The sequence below is a fragment of the Microcaecilia unicolor genome, chromosome 13, assembly GCF_901765095.1.
Source record: "Microcaecilia unicolor chromosome 13, aMicUni1.1, whole genome shotgun sequence".
Taxonomy (NCBI): Eukaryota; Metazoa; Chordata; class Amphibia; order Gymnophiona; family Siphonopidae; genus Microcaecilia; species Microcaecilia unicolor.
The window spans coordinates 98,962,960-98,986,136 of NC_044043.1; the positions used below are offsets into that span (position 1 = coordinate 98,962,960).

General features: G+C 43.3%; 1 protein-coding gene across 10 annotated transcripts in view; it reads left to right on the forward strand.

Moving 5' to 3' along the window:
• Nucleotides 1-23,177, forward strand: part of EIF4G3 (eukaryotic translation initiation factor 4 gamma 3) — a 419,008-nt gene that overhangs the window by 377,370 nt on the left and 18,461 nt on the right. The gene's annotated exons all lie outside the window — the stretch shown is intronic.

A 23,177-nucleotide genomic window follows, 5' to 3' on the forward strand; every position in this document is an offset into this window, starting at 1 on the left:
AGTGCCCTAAATGACCAGATTACCACCAGAGGGAATCGGGGATGACCTCCCCTGACTCCCGCAGTGGTCACTAACCCCCTCCCACCACAAAAATGATGTTTCACAACTTTTTATTTCACCCTCAAATGTCATACCCACCTCCTGGCAGCAGTATGCAGATCCCTGGAGCAGGTTGTTAGGGGGGTGCAGTGGACTTCAGGCAGGTGGACCCAGGCCCATCCCCCCCTACCTGTTACAATTGTGCTGCTTAATGCTTAGTCGTTCAACCCCCCCCCCCAAACCCACTGTACCCACATGTAGGTGCCCCCCTTCACCCCTTAGGGCTATAGTAATGGGTGTAGACTTGTGGGCAGTGGGGTTTTGAGGGGGATTTGGGGGGCTCAAACACACAAGGGAAGGGTGCTATGCACCTGGGAGCTCTTTTACCTTTTTTTGTTTTTGTAAAAGTGCCCCCTAGGGTGCCCGGTTGGTGTCCTGGCATGTAAGGGGGACCAGTGCAACTACGAATCCTGGCCCCTTCCCACGAACAAATGCCTTGGATTTATTCGTTTTTGAGCTGGGCGCTTTCATTTTTCCCTTATCGCTGAAAACAAAAACGCCCAGCTCACAAAATTGTTGAATAAAACCATGGACGTCTATTTTTTTCGAAAATACGGTTCGGTCCGCCCCTTCACGGACCCCTTCTCGGAGATAAACGCCCATGGAGATAGGCGTTTTCGTTCAATTATGCCCCTCTCTGTGTACTGGCAAAGTAAAGCATTAGATTGAAGTACTCAATTAGGATTAGGTTAAGTATTGAATGCTGACTTTAAAGTTACTTTTCAAAAGAGCAGAATATATCATGAAAGCCAATGTAAATTCTGCTTGCTGGACCATGACCAAAGATATTCACCAGATAACCTTCTGGCTGTGTATAGAACTGCAGTACAGTACAAATCATATCAGTAAAGACGAACAGTAACACATCTTATTCCATTCCTTTTTTCATGGTTTTTAGTCTGCTTTTCCAACATTCTCTCAAAGTAGAGAACAAAGTAATCATCAATAAAACAAGATGATTCAACATCCATAGGAAGGAATGATAAATTTGTATAAATATAATAAATTATAAAACAAAATTACTAATTAAACAGAATAAAAATGGGGATCACTTGATGCCGTAGTGGCAGGAAGATGTGCATCTGACCAGCTCCGGGGCTTCCACCGCAATTTATTGTATTTTGTTAACTTACCATGGCCATTCCAACTCTCATTACTTCCTCATAGGATGCTGGGTTTATGGACAAGTTTGTAGAGTGGATGAGTGAGAATATTTCCTCTAAACCAGCTTGGCAGATCGCACCCACGGTAAGCAAGAGGAAGATAAGATGGCGGACTCCCGCCACTGGAGCAGTAACACAGTTTACAGCAGTGACACTCTCAAACCTCCAACAGGCAATTGGAGCAAGCCTTGGGTCTGCGTTTGGAGAGCCTTCCCTGTCAGATTGCCTCGTTTTGAGACCCTACTGGATGGACGCTAATAACGAACTACTGAGTTAGAGATGCGAGTGTCCTGATCTAGACAATGGCGTAGGCGGGACCACCACTGAGCTGAAGGCCCTCCAGGAGTTGGTGTGAATGCAGGCAACGAAATTGAAGGACCTCAAAAACAGATCACAATGGGGAAACCTGCATTTTTAAGGGAGCCCCGAGTCATTTCCGGAGCAGCACTTGCTATCAGAAACTAGAGAGTTGGTTGGAGAAAACAATGTCCCTCAGAGAGAGCCTTGGATTCAGCTCGTCTGGAAAGATCCCACCGTATTGGAAAGAAAAAAGCGGGGATAATAGACTGTGCATAGTAATATCAAAATTTCACAATCACCTTCACAAAGCAGAAACACTACTACTATAAATCACTTCTATAGCGCTACCAGTCGTACGCAGCGCTTTACAATTGAACATGAAGAAGACAGTCCCTGCTCAAAAGAGCTTACAATCTAAATCAGGACAAACAGGACCAAAAAGGAGAAGGGAAGGACAGACAGAAGCACACATAAGGATAAGATAAAAGTTACAAGTCAGGAGTCGAAAGCAGCATCAAACAGGTAGGCCAGGGATGGAGCTAGACGTAATGGCTCAGGAAGCCTATTCCAGGCATAAGGTGCGGCGAGATAGAAGGAGCGGAGTCTGGAGTTAGCGATGGAGGAGAAACACTAAAGTAATACAAAGCACGATGTGATTCCCCGGCATATGAGGGGTTCCCATTGCAGCTGTTCCAAGATTATTTAGCAGCTCTGCAGGAGAAATGGAAAGAATTCTACCCCTTGTGCATCATGCTTTCTGAGGGTGGGATAAACTTTGTTTCTATACCCAACCATCTTAAAAGTTTTTCTCGATGGCACTTGGACAGTGTATGACAACTTCTTAGCAGCACGAGACTGTCAGTGCACTTAATATGGAATTGCAAAAGACGAACCACATTGGAGTTCTAGTGTACCCAATTTTTCTTTTGATGGAGGTGGCAGGAAGCTATTAACCTTTTACATTGGCTTTCTGGTTGCAGTGCCTTGTTAGAGGTTTGGTGCACAAGAGACGGCACCACACCTGTTCGCTTTACAGATGACTGAGTAAGCAAGTAGCATCTGCCAGTTGTTATTCATCTGTTTCACAGTCCAGTGCGCCTCTCATGTTCAACAGTTTTTGTGCATTTTTTTACAGATTTAAATGATTAATTGTGCTGTTCCAGTATACACTGAGCAGGAGGGAAATTTTTTACTTATTTATGTATTTATTCATTCATGACATACCCCATATTAGTCTGAAATAGACTCAAGTTCAGTGTGGCTTACAAACAAAGACATAATAATGTACAGAAATTACAATAACTTCAGTTAATACATGTGCATAAGTTAGGGTGGCTAAGCCATACATTCATTAATTCATTCACTCATTACAGTATTTATGTACCGCTTAGACCTAAGCGGTTTACAGTTTCATTTTACAGGTACTAGGTCTATCCCTAGTGGGCTCACAATCTAAGTAGTACATTGTATTACTGTTGTACCTGGTGCAATGGAGGGTTAACTGACTTGCCCAGGGTCACATGGAGTTGCAAGGGGGATTGAACGTGGTTCTCCAGGATCTCAACCCACTGTTGTCCATCAGGCAGTAGCGGAAATCGAACCCAGGTCCACAACCTGCTGAACTAACCATTAGGCCACTTCTACATAGCATCTGTAACGTGGTTGGCTACATCACATCCTGAAAGTGGATATGATGTTGGCATGGGTTTTTTTGTTGTATGAAAGGGGATTGTGGTTAATGGGCAGTGGAGGGGAGGGGGTAGTTGTGTGGAGAGGGTTTGTATGTTCAAAAGGTAACTTTAATGGAATGAGTTTGACTTCTCAGGATTTGTTTTTTCTTTTTCTTGGTCATTCTGCGTTTACTTACTGTATGATAAAGGGCTTCTTTGCTGTGGACTCTGGGGGTGAGGGCTGGGCCCCTGGAAGTCAAGCACAATGGTGAATCTGCTTTTGTATCTTGGATCATTCCATAGAAATGGGTCTCTTAAATCCCCCATAAGTCTTACTACTAATAATCATTTCTATAGCGCTACTGTATACATTATATGCAGGTGCTTTCTTTGTCCCAAGAGGTGTCCCCCTTTTTTGTCTCTTCATGAGAATGGGAACTTCCCTCCAGGTATGTCAGTACTTTACTTTCGCTAGTGGCAACACTGGCAAGCTGCTTTCTTAAGTCTCTCTGTGTTCTGACTATAACCTAGATGCTGGGGATATATTCTCTTATTTACAGACACACCATTATGTTCACACGTTGCCTCTCAACAGCCTTATCTACAGAAGCACTTTTTACAAAAGTGTACAGCTTGGAAGCTCAAGTACAAGTGCCCCTGAGCTGTCATCACAAATACCACTTGGATATGGTGCCCTCACATGACCTGACCTCCCTTGCACATGGTTACAGTCACAGCATCTAATCTGCTTAAAAGCCTTCAATTTGCTAGATCCTTGACAAAGAACATTCTGCACTGGGAGCGACAATATAAGCTGGTCAGGGGTTTATTTATCTCGCTACATCGTGTTACCAAGCACATTTTGGAACTTCCACTACATGTCTGAAGTGCAACAGCCTAGCGGCTACACTTGGACACATGTTTTGGTCCTGTTCTGCAATTCAAGCCTTCTGGAAGCAGCTGGGCAGATGACTCTACCCGCTGGACGTCCCGACCCTTATTGTTGTTTGCAATACATGATATAGCTCTCCCCCTTCCAAACAGATACTTAGGATTTGTGAAACTCGCAGTACTGCTGGGAATCAAATATATTTTGCAAAAATGGTTGTATCCAAATCCTCCTTTGCTTTCTCAGTGGAGATCTGTAATGATTACACAGGCTTCTATGGAGCGCTGTGAGGTCACTGACCTCGACTTCACTGCTGGGCAGCATTTGTGTGTAATCTGGGAATCTTTTTGGGCTTCTTTGACTCCAGCTGCACATATTAGATTTCTCAACAGCTGACTTAATATTTTTATTTTATTTGTTACATTTGTATCCCACATTTTCCCACCTATTTGCAGGCTCGATGTGGCTTACATAGTACCGGAGATGCGTTTGCAGACTCTGGTGTAAACAAATACAGAGTGATGTTGAGATAAGATAAAGTTCATGTGGTGCAGCCACATAAGGGAATAGTACAATGGAAGAATTGTGTCCATTCCGTATTTTAGTTTTGTTGTGTTGCAGAGATCAGGCATTTATGTTGGGTTGGTAGGGTATGCCTTTTTAAACAGATAAGTTTTTAGTGTTCTCCGGAAGTGTAGGTGGTCATACCTCGCTTTCAAGGCTTTTGGTAATGCGTTCCACAATTCTGTGCTTATGTAGGAAAAACTGGATGCGTAATTGATTTGTATTTGAGTCCTTTGCAGCTTGCACGTTCATGTTGATTCGGATGTGTTTCTAGTTAGGTCGATCAAGTCTGTCATGTATCCCGGGGCTTCACCGTAGATAATTTTGTGAACCAGTGTGCAGATTTTGAAAGCAATGCATTATTTGATTGGGAGCCAGTGTAGTTTTTCGCGGAGGGGTTTTGCGCTATCAAATCGGGTTTTTCCAAAGATAAGCCTGGCTGCCATGTTCTGAGCGGTCTGAAGTTTCTTTAAGGTTTGTTCTTTACATCCCGCATAAATTCCATTGCAGTAGTCTGCATGGCTTAGTACCATTGATTGTATCAGGTTGCGAAATGTTTCCCTCAGGAAGAATTTTTCACGCGTTTGAGTTTCCACATTGAGTAAAACATTTTCTTTGTCGTGGATGTCACTTGGTTCTCTAGTGTTAGGTTGCGGTCCATTGTAACGCTGAGAATTTTCAGGCTGTCTGAGATAGGGAGGGTGTAATCTGGGGTGTTCATAATTGTGGGGTTGTCCGTGCTGTGTTGGGATGAGACAACGAGACAGTGTGTTTTTTCTTTGAGTTTTAGTTGAAATGTATTTGCCCAAGAGTCCATGATGTTCAAGCTGATCTTGATTTCGTTGGTGATTTCTGTCAGATTAGATTTGTAAGGAATGTATATTGTGACATCATCTGCATAGATGACAGGGTTAAGGCCTTGGTTGGATAGGGTCTTGGCTAGAGGGGTCATCAGTAGGGTGAAGAGGATTGGCGATAGCGGTGATCTTTGTGGTACTCTGCAGTCTGCTTTCCACGGTGATGATATGTTTGAGTTAGATTTTACTTGATATGTTCTTGTGGTTAGGAAACCTTTGATCCAACTAAGTATGTTACCACCAATCCCGAACTTATCTAGTAATCTTATTAGTGTATTATGGTTTACCATGTCGAACGCACTAGACATGTTAAATTGGAGGAGGAGGATGTTTTTGCCTGTTGCTATTTCCTGCTTGAATTTGGCTAGGAGAGTGAGTTGTACTGTTTCTGTGCTGTGTAGGGGGCGAAAACCTGACTGAGATTCATGTAATATTGAGAATTTGTGTACATAATCTGTAAGTTGTTTTGGCTACCATACTTTCCATCAGTTTGACTGACAACGGGATGGATGCTACTGGACGGTACCGTTTACCCTCTGTTTTTGATAGAGGTGATGAGTAATCGTCACCATTTTTTTTGTTTGTTTTGGCCGGATGGGGTGGGCTCTACTACTTGACTGGGTAAGGTACATTGTTCGATACAGACTAGACTTGTTTAGTATGTTGTTTGAAGTATGTTTTTTTTTTTTTAATCTTTAATAAACAGATTTGTAGGAGGGAAAAAAACCAGAATAAAAACAAGTTGCCTGTAATAGGAGTTACGTTCGTTGTTATGTTTACTCCCAGATGGTTTGGGCAAAGTCTCTCTGCAGTGATTCACAAAAAAGTGTTCACAAAACAATTTTTTTTTTTTAGCACAATAGTTTGCGAAGGCGCAGGAAATGAAGAACATGATGATGACTTGCAACAGAAACTGATTGTGTGAATTGCGGCTAAATATAGAGGCTGCTTAATGCAAATGGATATTTGAGTTAAAGCAACATCATCTTCTAAATTAGCTGTTGCAGTGCACTGATTGGACTATTTTCTTTCAAAAGTATTGTGCATGGGGGAGCGACTTTTGCCCAGCTATAGGGTGTTGTATGTGTGTTTATTGTTTTTGTATGTATTTATGCAATAAAGTGAATTTTGATAAAAATTGCTGTTCCTGGAGCACATTAAGAAGAGTATGTAATAGGAGTTGGCCAGATATTTTTGCGTACCCTCAATACATTTTTCGCCACAGAGTCAGATGTTTAGATGTATCGAGCAATATTTCCTCAGTGGCATTCTTTGGGCATTGAGGTTGAGAGGTGTGAGGAGAGTCTAGGGTGCCTCTTCTTGACCTGAAATAGCTGGATGTAGTGAAAGATTGAGTGATGGTGTTTGTCCACTCTCTTCTGCAGGAACAGTGCTGAGGTCATGGGAACACAAGGCTCCATGTTTCCTAACAAAGTGTATCTCACATATATCCATAATTCCTGAATTCATCAGTTTGCAGCTCCCAAACCAATGTGCCATGGATCTCTTGGGGCATTTTTCTCAGAACGATCCATTTGCCTCTTGCATAGCTCACTGTCGGGTTGATAAAGCCAACTGGTTGTACACCCTATGCATTTAAGTTCATAATTTTGCTGAGTATGGGTAATGAGTTACTCAAAATATCTATAAAACGTTGCAAGGAAAGGGGGAGGTACTGTTGTAGGAGATTTTAATCTATCAGGTTCATGGTCTGCCTGTAAAGAATGTTCTCAGGCAAGTATTACAGAGCAACATACGAAGACTATAAGCATTTGATATATTTTCATAAAAATAAAGGAAAAATTGTGTGTTAAAAATCTTTAGCCAATTGCCGTACCTTTAATCATTGTACATGGTGGGGAAAAGCTTTTTTTTTTTTTTTTAGAAATTCTCTCTTAGGGGCTATTTATAACTGTCGTTCAATATATGAGTAAATTAATATACAGCTAAAAGTGTTTTACAAAATAACAATCCAGGCTTATGCCTGCATTATGAATCAGGTTACTGTATGAATTTCAGAGCTGTTACCACCCCAGGAATACTCTATAATCAATATATGCAGGTTCTCCTTCCACTTCTTTTACACGATCCCATGTTTTGCCATACAACTGACTTTGTCTGGGAGTTGGCCACATCAAGTATGCTCTGTTCTTGTGCCATACATGAGTCCTTTCAAAAAATTAGTGCCAAACTTAAACTCTCATCAAAGAGCTTTTCTGTGTGCAGTGATTAAAGTAAACCAGGTGACTTAAGGTTTATAAAGTCCGTGTGGCGTTCTGAGCACATGGTGGTTCTTTAGGTTTATACAATATAATTTTGAGAAGTTATTTTGAGGGGGTTTACCTAGTCTTTGTATGTCACTTTTGTGTTTTGACTAGAAACGTATTTTGTATATATTCTATCTTGCATATTTTTACACAAATCTATTAACAGATCCGACGAGAGAAGGTGATACTGGATCTGATATTTTGAAAATAGATAAAGCATTTATAATATCACAGAAGAGTTGACATGGGATTTACACAACTGAAAGTAGGGGAGACAGGATACCACATAGGATATTAGAGGAGCTCCACCAGTCATTCTGTAAATTAGTCCTTGGAGAAAGGAATAGTTTTGGAGCATGACAGGCAGATTTTGTTCCTTTTATATAAATGAAAACAGAGCGGTGACTGTAACTAATATGCTTATCAGTGGTGATTGAATTGGTATAACCAAATACTAACAGGGAAGTTGATAGGGAGTCATGGATAAGAATGGTAGAGTATCTTGAACCCAGCAGGTTAGAGGATCCAAGGCATCGGACTTTACCAGAGAAATATCATGTTATGTTTAAATCTTTTTATTCAAAACAAAAGTGACAATTGCAATTACAAGTCACAGGTACAGTTGACAACTTATCAGGTCTGCAATCATGCTTCAATAAACATATTATGTGGAAAAAACACGTTTCAAACTCCCCTTCCCCTCCCTTCCTTCCCTATTCCCCCCCCCCCCCCCCCCCCCCCCCCCCCCCCCCCCAAAAAGACATTCAGACAGTGCATCAGAAAGGTGTGGCACATTCAACACTATTTCACAGAGGCATTAACTGTTAAGAAGACTGCTCCTGGCTGCGGGCTGTAGTGTGTCCCAGAAACGACTCCACACCAACCGCAAACGTTTGCCCTCCGGTGACTCAAAATTCTTGATTCCCCGTCTCTCCAGCTTTAGTCTCTCAATCATTTGCACCCTCCAATGCGCCACAACTGGGGCGGTCGACTCCCTCCAGTTCAGTAGCAACACTCTCTTTCCCTGTAGCACAGACCTCCTCAGGAAGTCTTTCAATCCCGATACGTGAAGATTTCTTAGTTTAAAGTCCTCAAATAAAAGCAGAGGCTGCATGGGCACTGAGTAGTTCCAATATTTCTGGATAGCCGCTAGTATCTCTGCCCAGAAGTTTGCCACTAATGGGCAAGTCCAGAACATATGGCCCAAAGTAGCTGGGTTCCTGCCACACTTTGGACACGCCCCTGTGGATCCAAAACGCGCCTTGAATGCTCTATTAGGCGCAATATATAGTCTTAGCGCAAACCTGTACTGCAGCTCCCAGTCTCGGGAAAAGGTGGCCTGTCTCAAGATGCTTCTGAGAAAGTCTATGAACAAACTCTCCGAGACATCCTCCGCTAAGTCCGCTGCCCACTTCGCCGCATAGCCCGCATAGTCCAGATCTTCTGTTGTATCCAACAAATTCCGATGGAAAAATCTTAATGGTACTGCATTTTGGGAGCCCAAGGTAAGAGCCGAGCTTAAAACATCCTGTGCATCCTCGCATAGGTTCTCCCAGCCGAGGGATGCTGCATAATGCCGCACCTGGTAATAAGCATAAAAGTCCTGAGCTGGTAATTTAAACTCCTGCTGCAGTCTGTAAGTCTTTAATCTTCCCCTCCTCATTCAGCAGCTGGTAAATATAGTGGATCCCGCGCTTCTGCCAGGTGAGAAGAGTCTTTGAAGATGTGCCCGCTGGGAAGTCTGGGTTGTTTCTCAGTGGCAAGAATGGTGTTGCTGCGGGCGAAAAGTTGTGGCGCCTGCACAGCCACCTCCAGGCCGCTCTTGCAGAACTAATAAACGGATTTTTCCGAATCTCCAGCTGTGGTTTCCTGCTTGTTGTGTGTATCAGCCATCCCAGATGCTCCTCAGGGGCCAGCGATGTTTCTATTGCAGTCGGTGTGAAGTCCTGGGTCCCCGCCAGCCAGTCCCGAACATGCCTCAAAACACAGGAAACTACCAAGTACCTAATGTTCAGCAATCCCATTCCCCCATGAGACTTTGGCTTTTGTATTACTGCCATCGGCAATCTAGGGCGCCGATCCCTCCACAAAAAGCCTTGCACCATGCGATGTAATATCCGCTCTTCTCTGCGCTGCAAATATAGCGGCAACATTTGGAATAGGTAGAGCCACTTAGGCGCTATCATCATGTTAAAAAGTGCTATACGGCCAGTAAGCGAAATGGGATAGGCGCCCCAGAGTTGTAGCAATCGACGGGTTTCTGCCAGCAGTGGGAACACATTCACTCTGTATAGCTTAGCTAGATCAGTCGGGACCATAACCCCCAGATATTTTATTTTCTCACTCGCCCATCCCAAAGGGAACCGTTCTCCCCAGCCAACTTTCACCTCCTCTCCTAGGGGCAGGCCCTGTGACTTTAGTAGGTTTAGCTTAAAGCCTGACATCGCCCCGTACCCCTTCAGAACTTCTAACAGGCAATGGAGTGTCGAGTGGGCCGGGTCTAGAATGAGTAAGAGATCATCGGCATATGCAAGTATTTTGGGAGCTGCCCCCTGCGTTTGTATGCCCCGTATCCGCTCCGCCGCCCGAATCTCACATAAAAGAGGCTCTAAGGAGAGCACAAATAGCAGAGGAGACAGGGGGCATCCCTGTCGTGTCCCACATCTAATCTCCATCTCTTTCGTTCTAATCCCATTCACTATCAGCATAGCTTTTGGGGATGTATAAAGTGCTCTTATAGCCTGTAAGTGCCATCCCGTGATCCCCACCCATTGTAACACTTCAAACATAAAGGGCCAAAACACTCTATCGAAGGCGCGTTCCGCATCTAGGCTGACTATCAACCCCAATGTGCCTCCCACTGTATTGTGTATGACTGCTGCTAGTAATTTGCGCACATTTAAGACTGACTGGCGACCTCTCACAAAGCCTATCTGATTCTCCTGAATTACCTGGGGCAGCAAAGGGGCCAGTCGGTCGAAATATCATGTTAAATAAATCTGATCAATTGGGCTGGAAGACGATACTTGGATTTCAATAAGGCTTTGGACACATTGCCATATTGGAGGGTCATAAATAGGTTGAGCAACCTATGGTTGCTTCAAAGGTGACAAACTAGGTTTGAACATGTTTAGGGTCTCATTTTTAAAGTACTTAGACTTACAAAGTTCCATAGGTTACTAATTTTTAAACATTTGTACCTAAACATCTGGGTGTGGTGGTGTCTGTCGCCATTATTTAGATAAACAACATTTAATACCATTATCCAGATTTCAGACAGCTTCTGCTGGCATTGAATATCACCAGTTTCTGGAGAAATTCAAGCTCCGCCTAGTTCTGGGTAATGTCACTGAAAATCTGTAGATGGCCACTGTGGGCGCTACTTATACAAGTAGCAACACTTGCTACTCGGATGAATGTTTAGAATATGAACCGGTATGTATGTACATTTTTAGCTTTTATAAGCATTAGGTTTTTGTTTTTATTAATTATGTATTTTACAATTAAGATGAAAACCATCCTGGGTTCTTATAAAGAGAAGGGTGGCTTAATAAAATACATGAATCTATGTATAGTTGTTGAAATCAGAAGCGGAGCCAGGTTGACGGCGCAGGGGGAGCGAGAGCGGACTTCCGCCGGCGCACATTTTCAGTGCAACATGGCAAAAAAATAGGCGCCAGCAGAACTCCATTTGGGAGAGCGTCCGCTCCCCTGGCGCCCCACCTAGCTACGCCACTGGTTGAAATGATTGAAAATTCAATAACTTGTATATTCGAGCATAAACTAGTTGAGTGATGAGCAACAGAGAGTGGTGGTAAATAAAGTTTATTGGTGGAATACCTCAAGGATAAGTACTATAAACTTGTTTTGTGTAATGTTTTTAAAATTGACATGTCAGAGAGATTGGTAGGAAAGGATTGTCTTTATGCTGATGATGCAAAGAATGTGAAATAGGGTGGACATTTTAGATGGAATTCAAAAAAGAAGACTTGAAGGATAAGCAAGCGTTTAGCAACTAAGCAAGAGAGCATAGATATGTATTTCCAACAGAAGAAAGGAAGAGGTTGTACTTCTAGAAGACATCTGTACAGTACAATATAATACAACAGAATTTCTATTCCGCTATATACTAATAGAGGATCAGTGCGGATTATAATTTCAATAAAACTAAGCCAACACTATTGTATTTTGCTATGCAGCACTGCTTGTATTTAGCTTGGTTTGTTTAATAAAGAGTTAAAATTTATTTTAAAAAAAAACCCTAGGCCAACACTAGGAATAGATACCAAGTCACAAAGAAACTGTATAAATTATCTTTGTGCATCATACAGTCTCAAATTACTCTAGATAGAAAATAAGTGAGTCTTTAACAACTTATGAAATCTAAAATAGGAGTCCTCCAATCTCAACTCCAAAGGCAGGGAGTTCAGCATTGTGCTGAGCAATAAACAATAGTATAACAAAGAGAGGGAACCAAGTACAAAAAGACCAAACAAAAAGAAAGAGCACAAAGGGCCTTTAAAAACGGGAAGGAACACAGTTTTTTTCATTAAAATAATCCTTTAATGGTGAACTTTGATTGAAGAGAGACCCGACACGGGCCGTGTTTCGGTGCTGCCGCACCTGCGTCAGGGGTCACACCAATGACAAAGGAGGCTTCAATAGACAAATTTTGTATAATATATTCCTCCTCCGAATAAATTGGCGAAACTCGCACAAAAACAGCTGTTGTTGTGCGAGTTTTGCCAATTTATTCGGAGGAGGAATATATTATACAAAATTTGTCTATTGAAGCCTCCTTTGTCATTGGTGTGACCCCTGACGCAGGTGCAGCAGCACCGAAACACGGCCCGTGTCGGGTCTCTCTTCAATCAAAGTTCACCATTAAAGGATTATTTTAATGAAAAAACTGTGTTCCTTCCCGTTTTTAAAGGCCCTTTGAGCAATAAACAATGCCAGAACTATGAAAGGATTTATACCTCAGATTTTTTACCACTGAAAGTTGCAACAAACAACGATCCCTAGATCTAAAAGGGTATACTCCTGTTCCCTCAGCAAATAACTCTGCTAGATAAACCATTAAAAAATGTATAGACTAAAATACAAAGCTTAAAATTACATTGTGCTTCAGTAGGAAGCCAATGAAGAGGTTGTAGTAAAGGAGTAACATGCTCAGGTCTACCATAAAACAGTTTAGCTGCAGTGTTTTGTAAAATTTGCTGATGTTTCAAAGATATCCGTCACAGCCACAGTGATGATGTGCCCTTGGACCACAGCCAGGGTTGCGGCAGACAAGCCCTGTGGGCTGGCACATGGCAAAAGAAACAGGACTCAACAAACAAGACAAGGATCGGATCCAGATGAGGCAAGGAATGCAAGGCAAAGGGGCAGAACTGGATCCCAGGCAGAACAAGGCAAAACTCGGAACTAGGATAAAATGGGGTTCAGAGTAGGCACGACAAAACTGAACCCCAGGCAGAACAAGGCAAGATACGGAACTAGGTTAAAACAGGGGTCCATGATAGGCAAGACGAGGGCAAGGTAAGAATCGGATCCGGACTGCACAAGACAAGGCTAAGCACAACTGGACAAAGCAGACAGGCAGGACAGGAGCTGGATCCAGATGAGGAAAGAGAGCAAGGCAAAAGGGCTAGAACTGAACCCAGACAGGAACACAGCAAGACATAGGAACAGTTCTAGAACTGGGTTCAGGCAAGGCTAGGCAGGGTAAGATCTAGATCCAGACATGAGAGAGAACAAGACAAGGCAGAAGACACGGCAGATAAGCAGGGCAGGAGCTAGGCAACAGGAACAAACAGAAGCAGACTAAAGACTAGGCAGGAACGGAGTTTGGCTGTAGCAGGAACAGAAATCACTGTGGATTGAAATTCCATGTGCAAAGGGGAAAAGGATAGTGATAGGAGTGTACTACCGTCCGCCTGGCCAGGACGAACAGACGGATGCGGAAATGTTAAAGGAAATCAGGGACGCAAACAAACTGGGCAACACAATAATAATGGGGGATTTCAATTACCCGCATATAGACTGGGTTAATGTAACATCTGTACACGCAAGGGACATAAGATTTCTTGATGAAATCAAGGACAGCTTCATGGAACAGCTAGTTCAGGAGCCGACAAGAGAAGGAAAAATACTAGACTTAGTCCTTAGTGGTGCTCATGATCTAGTGCAGGGGGTAACGATACGAGGGCCGCTTGATAACAGTGATCATAATATGATCGGTTTTGATATTGGCATTGAAGGAAGTGAAACTAGGAAATCAAGTACGCTAGCGTTTAACTATAGAAAGGTGATTACGACAAAATGAGAAAAATGGTAAAAAAAGACTGAAAGGAGCAGCTCGCAGAGTAAAAAACTTGCAATCAGGCGTGGATGCTGTTTAAAAACACCATCCTGGAGGTTCAGGACAAATATATTCCACGTATTAGAAAAAAGGGAAAAAAGACTAAACGTCAGCCGGCGTGGCTAAACAGTAAGATAAAGGAAATCATTAGAGCCAAAAAACAATCCTTCAGAAAGTGGAGAAGAGAACCAACTGAAAGTAACAGGATAGATCATAAGGAATGCCAAGCCAATGCAAAGCGGAGATAAGGAGGGCAAAAAAGGACTTTGAGAAGAAATTAGCGTTGGAAGCAAAAATACATAGTAAAATTTTTTTTAGATACATTAAAAGCAGGAAACCGGCCAAAGAGTCGGTTGGGCCGCTGGACGAAAATGGTGTTTAAAGGGGCGATCAAGGAGGACAAAGCCGTAGCGGAGAAATTAAATGAATTCTTTGCTTCGGTCTTCACCGAGGAGGATTTGGGGGGGACACCGGTGCCGGAAAGAATATTTGAAGCGGGGGAGTCGGAGAAACTAAACAAATTCTCTGTAACCTTGGAGGATGTAATGGGTCAGTTCAGCAAGCTGAAGAGTAGTAAATCACCGGGACCTGATGGTATTCATCCCAGAGTATTAATAGAACTAAAAAATGAACTTGCGGAGCTACTGTTAGAAATATGCAATCTGTCCCTAAAATCGAGTGTAGTACCGGAAGACTGGAGGGTAGCCAATGTTACTCCGATTTTTAAGAAGGGTTCCAGAGGAGATCCGGGAAATTATAGACCGGTGAGTCTGACGTCGGTGCCGGGCAAGATGGTGGAGGCTATTATTAAGAATAAAATTGCAGAGCATATACAAAAACATGGACTGATGAGACAAAGTCAGCACGGATTTAGTGAAGGGAAGTCTTGCCTCACCAATCTAATGCATTTTTTTGAGGGGGTAAGCAAACATGTGGACAATGGGGAGCCGGTTGATATTGTATATCTGGATTTTCAGAAGGCGTTTGACAAAGTGCCGCACGAAAGACTCCTGAAGAAATTGCTGAGTCATGGAATCGGAGGTAGGGTATTATTATGGATTAAGAACTGGTTGAAAGATAGGAAGCAGAGAGTAGATTGCGTGGCCAGTATTCTCAGTGGAGGAGGGTAGTTAGTGGGGTCCCGCAGGGGTCTGTGCTGGGTCCGTTGCTTTTTAATGTATTTATAAATGACCTAGAGATGGGAATAACTAGTGAGGTAATTAAATTCGCCGATGACACAAAATTATTCAGGGTCGTCAAGTCGCAGGAGGAATGTGAACGATTACAGGAGGACCTTGCGAGACTGGGAGAATGGGGCGTGCAAGTGGCAGATGAAGTTCAATGTTGACAAGTGCAAAGTGATGCATGTGGGTAAGAGGAACCCGAATTATAGCTACGTCTTGCAAGGTTCCGCGTTAGGAGTTACGGATCAAGAAAGGGATCTGGGTGTCGTCGTCGATGATACGCTGAAACCTTCTGCTCAGTGTGCTGCTGCGGCTAGGAAAGCGAATAGAATGTTGGGTGTTATTAGGAAGGGTATGGAGTCCAGGTGTGCGGATGTTATAATGCCGTTGTATCGCTCCATGGTGCGACCGCACCTGGAGTATTGTGTTCAGTACTGGTCTCCGGATCTCAAAAAAGATATAGTAGAATTGGAAAAGGTACAGCGAAGGGCGACGAAAATGATAGTGGGGATGGGACGACTTCCTATGAAGAGAGGCTGAGAAGGCTAGGGCTTTTCAGCTTGGAGAAGAGACGGCTGAGGGGAGATATGATAGAAGTGTATAAAATAATGAGTGGAATGGATCGGGTGGATGTGAAGCGACTGTTCACGCTATCCAAAAATACTAGGACTAGAGGGCATGAGTTGAAGCTACAGTGTGGTAAATTTAAAACGAATCGGAGAAAATTTTTCTTCACCCAACGTGTAATTAGACTCTGGAATTCGTTGCCGGAGAACGTGGTACGGGCGGTTAGCTTGACGGAGTTTAAAAAGGGGTTAGATAGATTCCTAAAGGACAAGTCCATAGACCGCTATTAAATGGACTTGGAAAAATTCCGCATTTTTAGGTATAACTTGTCTGGAATGTTTTTACGTTTGGGGAGCGTGCCAGGTGCCCTTGACCTGGATTGGCCACTGTCGGTGACAGGATGCCTGGGCTAGATGGACCTTTGGTCTTTCCCAGTATGGCACTACTTATGTACTTATGTACTTATATAAGAAGAGCTTGACAGTAGCAGGAACCAGGAACAGAGCTTGGCTAGTGCAGGAGCTAGGAGCAGAACTTGGTTATAGCAGAAACAGAGCTTGGCTGTAGCAAAAACCAGAAACAGTTTAGCTATAGTAGAAACAGGAACAGAGCTAAACTATAGGAGAAGCCAAGAACAAGTGCCAGGAGCAGGTTAAGACTGACAAAAACCAGGAGCACGGTTTGGCTATAGCAGGAGTCAGGCTTTCAGGAACATGGTTCAGAAAGAAGGCACACAGGAACAAGGATTCAGGGACAAGACTCACAGGAACAAAGCTAAGCAGGAATCAAGGCATACAGGAATAAGGTATCCATGAACAAGATTTGCAAGAGCAAGGCTTTCAGGAACATGGTTTAGAAACTTACAGGGGAAAAAATAGGCAGGAAACAAGGCATACAGGAATAAAGCCAAACAAAATTGGATCCAAACATGGAACTCAAAGACAAGGCTAAGGGACCGCTTCTTTTGTAATGGCAAAGCATGAAAGTCCCAAGGTGCGTTATAAAGGACCTCACTGATGATGTCACAACTTGGAGTGAGACTTGGAATACACTGAAGAACACAGCAGGGCACCACAGCCAGGTAAGATACTGGGACATCAGAGTGAGGCTTGGATAACAGGGAAACAGGCAGCAGAGGCATCAATGCAGGGAAAAGGCAATCCGGGAAGCCGCAGTGCCCAGTCACTGGACAAACTGTGAGTCTGAACGCGGGGGCACAGCCACAGCCATGACAATATCTGAGGACCGGGATCAGTACTGGGACCGGTGCTAAACATATTTTAAAATGATATGAAAATTGGAACAACCAGTGAGGTGATTAAATTTGCAGATGACACAAAACTATTCAAGCTTGTTAAAACACGTGTGGAATGTGAATAATTGCAGGAAGACCTTAGGAACTTGGAAGACTAGGCATCCAAATGGCAGATGAAATTTCATGTGAACAAATGCAAAGTGGTGCACGTTGGAAAGAATAATCCGAATCATAGTTACCTGATGCTAAGGTCCACCTTGGGGGTCAGCAACCAAGAAAAAGATCTAGGTGTCGTCGTAGATAATACACTGAAATTTTCTGCCCAATGTGCGATAGCAGCCAAAAAAGCAAACCGGATGCTAGGAATTATTAGGAAAGGGATGGAGAATAAAACCAAAAATCACTCTGACCCATTTTGGCCTGGGTAAAAGTAGACTTTGAGGCATATTTTCAAAGCACTTAGCCTTCCAAAGTTCCATAGGTTTCTATGGAACTTTGGAAGGCTAAGTGCTTTGAAAATATGCCTGATAGTTACGTAATATACCTCTCCATTCATATGGGAACATTTTCAAAGAACATTTTTTCATGGATATACCTATATTTGGTCATGTGAAAACTTTAGAAAATTGCCTTCAAATTGCCTTTCAGCCCTCCACAAAGCATACCCACACAGCTTTGGGAGATTGTGTTCCTGTATCTGGTCAATAGATAGGTTAAGAGCATATGTCAATCAGAGACACTGAACGTCCTTCTGATGTTGCTGTCTCTAGATCTGTGATAAATTCAGTGGGGGTTAGAAGAGAGATTTGGAAGAAATTTGTTGGCACTCCGCACAATACTAGAGCTAAGGCTTATCTCCTTGAACAGAGAGCCCAGGATATTGTTGAAATAGAGAGCTCACCATCGGAGATCAGCATGTTTCATGTTCAGAATGCTGGGCCTTATGGCCTTGACAGTTCTTCTCATTTCATGACTCTCCATGAACTGGTATAAGTTTGTTTCCACCAACTTGATTATTGTGAACTCAAGATCCTGAAAGGTTGCATTTTTAGTGGCTGTCTCTGATTAAACCTGCTATCCCAAGGAAGCCAATACAAAATTAGCTTTCTCACAAGACACATTGTCAACATGCAAATAAATTTTCCCCAGCTGAGGTGGGGGGACAATAAAATAACAGAATTCAAATGGTCCTGGAATTACCCACATTTTACCAAAACACATTCTCACCTCTCTGGGCTGGACAGTGGATCAATGCATAGGTAATTGGGGGTGCTGAATCCAGACACATTACCACGGACCCAAAAAAATACAAATCAAAGCATTGTGGGTCATAAGCACACATGACCAGGCTTTACATAAATGTAGAGCATAGCAGGCAGTGCATACACAGGGAAGTCTTGTGAATTTAAGAGGAGCAAGGAAAGTCTTACCAGTCTGTCTTCCATCCCAAACTTCAGTTTATGCCAATCAGTTTACCCCATCTCATTTACCTCCATAGCTCATCAACACCATACTCTCTTCATCCCTTCCAGACCAGTCTGGCTTATCCATACCACCCACATTCTCTGCATTGTAGCCAGTCCCACTCATGGGACTTACTACAGCAGTACTTCCATGCCCAGAGAATCCCTGTGAGGACCTCCACCACCTGCATGCCTATGGCTTGGAAGCTCAACAACAGCTTCACATCCTTTAGGACCACATGGTGCTTCCGCCTGAAATCCAAGAAATCACATGCTGAGAGATCTAGATACAATCTAGCAGCTCTTGGCGCAGAAGCATGCACTAATTGACCCATTATATGCCAGTCACCTAATGCAACTCTAATGACAACTGAGTGACTGGCCCATGGTTCTGAGTTAGGACTGGCCTTGTGCTAACCGTCGCCCTATGCAGAAATAGTGGTGGCAGCTTTGGCATCGCATCCCTTCTTTCATTCAGCACAATCTAAGCTTAATTTCTAAACAAAAAGGACCTGGAACTGCTCTTCCCTATTGTTGATTTAGGAAAGAGCAGAAGAGCATCTTCCTTTCCTCCAGCAGCATCCATCTCTCACTCCTTTTGTGAGTCCATCATTTAGTACCCCTCCTCTTCATCCCAATATCCACCCCGGCCAGCAGTCCCCCAAACTTACTCTCTTTGCTGACAGTAGTTAAGCCATGCTGCTCTGGCAGGCTCTGAAGTCTTCCCTTTACTGTATCCCTCAGGACCTGCCGGAGCAGCTTTTCTTAATTGCTGCCAGTGAAAACAGCAGATTTGGAGGACCCACCGGCTAGGGTGGAAGGAGAAGGAAGTAGGAGTGATGACTGAAAGAGAGACTTGCCTGAGCCTCCACAGTGTTCCTCAATGCAAAGCCCAGCGCCTGCATCCAGCAGAGAAAAAAAATCAATGACAGCGTGAGTTGTCTCAGAGGTCCCCAGGAGCTGCCATTGTCCCGCAGGCCTAGCATTGAAGAACACTGTGCTAGACAAGTCACAATGATGATATAGGAGTCTCAAAACTTTACAAGAGATATTTCAAATTAAGAGGGAGAGGAGATGTCACTCAACTTGCTGAGCAGGGTGAGAGGTCTCCATATCATGCTACTATAGTCATCTTTGGAAGAACTTGGGAATGCCGCCAGCCTTGTTGTGCATGAGAAAAAGATGTGAAACTTCTCCAAAGGCTTGTTTCAGCTATTGTGGGACAGATATGGCAGAAAGTTCCATAGGCTGTAGTTAATGTAAGGAAAGTGTGGAAAATGTACTGAAATGGAGAAACTTAAGGGTGTAAATTTTCCCTTGATGGATGGTATTTCATCCAGTGAGCTTTGTAAGAGTTATGCGTCAGTGTCTTTTACACCAGGGGGAATTCTACCCAACTGTGCAATGCAGAATTTGCACAGAATTCCCCTCCCGTTTGTCTTGCAGAATTCTAAATGGGAACGAGAAGAAACTGCTGTTCAGGGAGAAAAGGCTGCAGCTGTGAGTGCCAGCCTGCCTGGGCATAAGATGAAGATGTGCAGCTGTTTGGAGGCTCCATCCATGAGCACGGGTAAACACAGCCCAAAATGAAGAGGCTGCAGCTCTGCAGACCCAGTGAGACATGGCTGCAGTCATGGTTGTTGGTTGGTAAGGCCAAATCCAGCATGAAGAAGGAAGCAATACGAGTAGGCCTGAGAGAGAGCTGGAGCTAAGGGGATGTCACTTGACAAGTAAGCAATGAGAGAGAGATCGTGGGAGGCAATCGAGCCTGGGAAGAGGTTTTGCTGGGGAGAGATGAGTTGGAAAGAGCAAGCGAACTGGGAGGTGTGGAGATTGGGGGGGGGGGGGGGGGGGGGGGAGGAGGGAGGTAGAAAGCTAGGGGAGAGAAAAGAGAAGGTTGGAGGGGGTGAGATCAAGCCTGCAAGTGGTTCTAAGGGTTAAAGAGCTGGAGAGAGTTGAGTGGAATAGGAGGTGTGGGGTGGACCAGGGCTTATGATCAGGGAATGTTGCACAACATATGAATAATTCTGTATGTTTGTTTAACCTGGGTCTCACATGGTTCTAGTTCCCCACCCCTGGAACATAAACATACACTGCTCATTCAGGCCATTCTCACCCCACTCAGGCCTGCAAGCAGACTCCAGCCGAGCTGGGAGTGGGTAGGTGGTCTGGAACAGCGATCCGGGATGTTTGGGAGACGCTTATCCATTCAGGGCTCCACTCGGGCGAGAAGCCACGCTGCACTTCAGCGTCTTAAACAATAACTTCTATTGAACTTTCTGCAACAGGCAGGTGGCTAATTGAATTTATCTCCAACCAGTTATTTAATTAGCTTCTAAATAAGTTAAATCCAGACTTCCATTGTTCCCAGGGGGAACACCTTTTCCACTATTCTTTTTGGGGTTATTTACAAGGCTATGTACATATCAACAAACACCACAGTCCATGCGTATCCTGGAAGCCAGATATACCTGAAGGGCTATATTTCTCCCTTCCCTAATCTCTCGGCTGTCTTCCTTCCGTAGATGCCCCTCGCAGGGCTACACCCTGGCCTTGAGCAGGCACCTTCCTGCCGTGAACCCCACTTGTGGGCGGGACTCCCCAATCCTCCAAAAGCTCTGGCTCCTTCTCCAGTTACTGTGAATGGGCCAATAACTGCTCCTTAATTTCAGCCCAAACTGTACTTTGAAGTCCAGGACCCCCTTTCTCCTCTCTGGTCACTTGGTAAGGGTTTGCAGGTGATCCTAAGACCTTTAGGCAACCAAGGACCCTGTGCTTACGCAGGCAAAAACTTTTATTTCTCCAAATTCCTCCCAGAACTGTCACATCCAACATATGCATTATCTTTCTGCATCTGATTCCCTAATCACTCACACTGTGTTGGGGGCAGTCACTTCCCTCAGTGACACTCTTCCAGGGACTCACTCATTAGTAATCCCAATTTAAAAAGCGATTACATTTGAGTAATAAAAGTTTTCTGTGCATTATAAATTAGTTATGGCACTAAATTTTCCTGCGTTAACCCTGCAATAGCCAGATATATGGCTAGTGTGTTATGATTACTGCATGCTAATCCTCTCTGCCCATGTCATGCCCCCAGGTGGAAAAATTCTTTCAAATTCAGCAGGGGTATTATCACAAAATGATGTGCAGTAGCTTGTTACTGCATGCTAACCATCCATTAAGGGCTTAATGCCCTTTAGTAAAAGAGCCCAGTAGTACACAGATGTTTTAGTTATTTATTAGGATTTATTTACCGCCTTTTTGAAGGAATTTGTGCAGCTCCTTCACCGACTTGCCAGAAAAATTGTTATTGCAAGGGAATTTAGAAGACAGTTTATAAACTGATTATCTTTCCTCTTTCCTGCTACATAGAAATTACCTGTCTTGTGATAGATCCCCAGAGTTTAGGTGTGGAAACTACCTCTACAATTAGGATGTTCATTTCTGGGTGTTAATCCTGAAGTTGTGGGGCTACACAGATTAATAGAGAAATTTTAGGCCAGATGTTTTTGTATTAGTACTCAATTTAATCTTTCATATCCAAGTAAATGTCAAATTAAACTGAATATTATTGTACAAGAGCAAGAGAAGGGGTATCGTAATCCCATGTAAAGTGATTGGGTCTAATTTTCCCATTTCAGAGTTACCCGATACTTGAACCTGTGTGTTCATGTTTGTTAGTTTCTGCTAACAAGTCAACTCTCTTCATAATCTGCATTACTTTAGTCTACTCCTTTAGATGGGAGTATATTTCCTAGATTTTTACCCCCACGGAAGACTTGGATTTTAGGTATATGTTTGTTTGGTGTTTTCTCTATGTTATATAAAAGGAATCTTTATTACTGTTTCACAATTTTGTTAGATCTTAAAAGTTTCAGAAAGAACAAATTGAACATGAAAAAAGTCCACCCAGGTTTTTTTTTCCCTTATGCCACAAAAAGGCCATTTTTTCCAGTGACAAAATATATCATCCCTCTTTGGGTAACGAATTGCATCCCTCCTTGTCTGCATTGTCAGGGTGATAGATCAACCTCCGTAGAAAGGATGTGCCAGGCTGAAATGTGGAGTTTTTATTTGCAAGGTGAAGTCCCCATTACTGTTGATCTCTAAGTGTTGGGGTTGGGAGGGGGAGGGGGGAGAGAAATAAAAGGCACAGCATATGGATGGTTTGGGCTTCCCTTTTAGTATTTAGATAGTCAATCTCATTGATGTGGCTCATTGTAGCTGCTGGTCACTTAATGTTTTCTTCTTTCATGGTTTCAGTGTTGTATGTACCTTATGATCAATAACAGCTTTTGCAAGCTGAAATACATTCTTAGCATAGAACCAACTTGCCATAATGATTGTGAGTGCTAAGTCCAGTGGAAATTACTCCTCCTTGGACAGTCAATGATTTTTGCTCAATATTGGTGCTTGTGCACCCACAGAGCTGCCTCCTATGATTCTTAGTATTCTCCCAAAATAACATAGCCCAGAAATACAGCCTAGTCTGTTGTCATCAAAAAAGCAACAATTACAGGTAAGCAATCATG